Below are 3,219 nucleotides of genomic sequence, written 5' to 3'. Positions count from 1 at the left end.
TTTCCACCCCTCTGCCGAGAGGGTGGGTAGTTTTCCAGCCTCATACCCTTAACACTTTATTTTTCATCGCTACCAATTCATCTTTATCACAAAGGAAAAAACAAACCAAAGACAAGTCCACCCGGGCTTCCAGCATCAGCTTCTCAGCCCTGCTACCAGCACCACCTGGACTGCTGGCCCTGGGGAAGCAGTTGCAGGTCAGACACTGTCCCATCCTGTATTCACAGAATCACAGAGTGGTTTGGGTTGGAAGGGACATTAAAGCTCATCCAGTCCCAACCCCCCTGCCATCAGCAGGGACACCTTCCACTAGACCAGGTTGCTCAAAGCCTCATCCAACCTGTCCCTGAACACAGCCACAGCTTCTCTGGGCAACCTGGGCCAGGGTCTCACCACCCTCACACGAAAGAATTTCTTCCTCACATCTCATCTCCATCTCCCCTCTTCCAGTTTAAAGCCATCACTCCTTGTTCTCTCACTCCCTGCCCTTGGCCAAAGTCCCTCTCCAGCCTTCCTGTAGCCCCTTCAGGTACTGGGAGGCCACTAGAAGGTCTCGCCAGAGCCTTCTCTTCTCCAGGCTGAACAGTCCCAACTCTCTCAGCCATTCCACCATCTATTTCTACACCAAACCAAAAGGAAGGAAGAAGCAGCAGCCTTGTGCAATGTGGAATCACCTCCTGGGACCAGGGCCCACATGGGGAAACACACATTTCAGTCTCAGGAAACCACCTTCATACAGCAATGAGTAAGTCAGACTCCCCGCGTGCTTTAAATTACCCACAAAGCGAAGCCGTGACACCATCTCCTGCCTCCCCCTCACTTTCCCAAGGGTGAGATCTCATGGACAGCAGTGTTTTCAGATTCTTGGACAAGATGTGACAATACAAAGTCCATATATATTACTTACTATTAAAACGAATGGGAATTTCACTTAGGAGACTTTTTCTAAAGACCACAATGAAGACTTCTCATTAAGGCAGGGCATTTCACATGGACTGCAGCGTTATCAATGGGCAGGGAGAAAGAACATACATCTGCCAGTCCATAAATGTCCCGCACTCAGTGCCCTTAGCTTAAGCTGAAACATGTTCCTTCTTTCTTTTTAAATCTCACAGAAAAGCTGCAAAAACAAAGCTGTAAAGGCAACTGATTTCTGGAGACTGCTTTTTCCAGGGCTGCCCCAAGTCATGCCACATATTGCAACTAATCTCACAGGCGCCTTAATCCATTTTTGAAACCCAAACAAGCAGCTTTGAGGTTCATATTTGCCAGTGCTAGCAAAACAACATCCAGACTGCTGCTGGTAGGAAATTATGGCAGACAACTAGGAAACCCGTGACAAAATTAAAGGCAGCAACAGATATATTTCCATGTGAGTTATTTAATGTATTTTCCTTACCCTGTATAAACAGAAATTTCAGGTCATGATGCAGAAAGCATTGTCCACCTCTCTGCCACTGTACATTTTCTGCTCAATCTTCCAAAGGCAAGCCAGGATTACTCTGGATGCTTATTGCCCACCAAGGATTGTGTTTTCCAGGTGTAGAAACACAACAGAGCAGCTCATACCTCTCCTTAGAGCTTTCTACACACTGGCCTATGTACTTCTGAAATCCAAATCATTTATGTGCAAGTGCACATCGAATCACCGTGCTCCGAGCGAGCAGATGCAAAGGGCACAGAGGCAGGTGCCTCCACGGCCGTGCAGTCAAATACAGCTGTTGTCTGAGCGTGTAAGTTCTAACCTGTGCTAGGTGCTGCTGAGGCACATCCCACCACCAGTCCTTTCTGAGCAGGGCAGTCAGCATTTGCTAAGCAGGAGGCTGGCGAGGACAAGTGCCAAGCCATGGCTGAAGCATGTCACTTGGCAGTGTCAGCACCGCCTCCAAAAACACTAGTGGAAGAAGGAAAAAAAAAAACCAAACAGCCTTAACTGTGACCTTGCTCCACTTCTGACTTATCTTCCTGACCACCATCTGTGGTCCTTTCCCTATTTCACCCGTGTCCATTTTCATAAGGATCTTCAGAACCTACTTACCATCAGGAATTTCCCTTCAGCACAAAACATTCCTCCAAGAAGTATTTCTTAGAGCAACATTACAGTGGCCCCCTCCCTCCCATGACATTAATAATCACAGCCTTCCCCTGATCACTCCATCAGGGCAATAAAACCATATGGGAAAGAACTATTGATGGCTTTGTCCAATCTCTGAACTAACCAACTGAACATAATGCCATGTTCAGTCTTTATTAGACCGGGCTGGCGCAGCAGTGCGGGGAGACGCGCTGTGCCATCTGCCGGCTGCGTTCCCTCTTGCCTTCAGCCTTCATCCCAGCGATTCCAGGGAGCGCATCTGTGATGGCACACTAATTTATTATTTCCCTTATTTATTGCTCACATGGAAGTTGCCAGAATTTTGCTTCCCAGCTACCTAAAGCTTTTCAAGGGAACACACAGCCACCTTGGATAGTTACAGCTTGCCTGCAGATCCACCAAAGATTGTTAGCTCTTTGAGCCATCGTAATGAGATCAATTGTCATCTCTGCTGGGTATTTTCCACATCCCATGTAATGCCTGTTATGCAACACCATTCCTCCCCAGAAAAAGCACCTAAGCTGCTTTTTTTCCCCTCAGTATGTTACCTTGTAGTGACCTCTGTGCAAAGCCTCAGGAGCGTATCTCAGCATTATCAGTGGCAGCCCCCATCTTGACCCCAGCGCAGAGTTAATAAAAGGTGTAGTTTCAGGAAGAGCTCTAACTCCCTCCTAGCCCTAGCTCCCTTGTGCCATGTCTGCATTAATTTCCGTGGCCCAGGACATTCTTCTGACCTTAACATCCATCCTTCCTCTCCTTTGCAAGGATTTTGCCACATGAAAAGCATATATAGACTCAGCCCCAGCCACTTTGGGGTGTGACCAATTAATCCTCACTCCTCCTCTTACCTGCAGCCTTTCCTCTTCCCACAGAGACACCTGCCACCAGCACAGGCAGCGAGTCCCAGCACTGACCTGAAACACTACGTTTTTATTCTCTGCTGCTGTCAACAGTAGTTTCCATTACCCCTCTCTCTGTGCAAAATGCCGTGGCTCTACAGGCAGAGAAAGAACTCCCAAGCAATTTAATGGAGATCAATTCCCACTGCTTCGCAGCCTGCTTCTCTGGAGCATTTTATTATGATGATGCAGCACTTAACTGCTGTTTGGTCCATAAGCAGCAGG

Source organism: Antrostomus carolinensis, unplaced genomic scaffold, assembly GCF_000700745.2.
Source record: "Antrostomus carolinensis isolate BGI_N321 unplaced genomic scaffold, ASM70074v2 scaffold39619, whole genome shotgun sequence".
Classification (NCBI taxonomy): Eukaryota; Metazoa; Chordata; class Aves; order Caprimulgiformes; family Caprimulgidae; genus Antrostomus; species Antrostomus carolinensis.
This window is presented reverse-complemented; position numbering follows the sequence as displayed.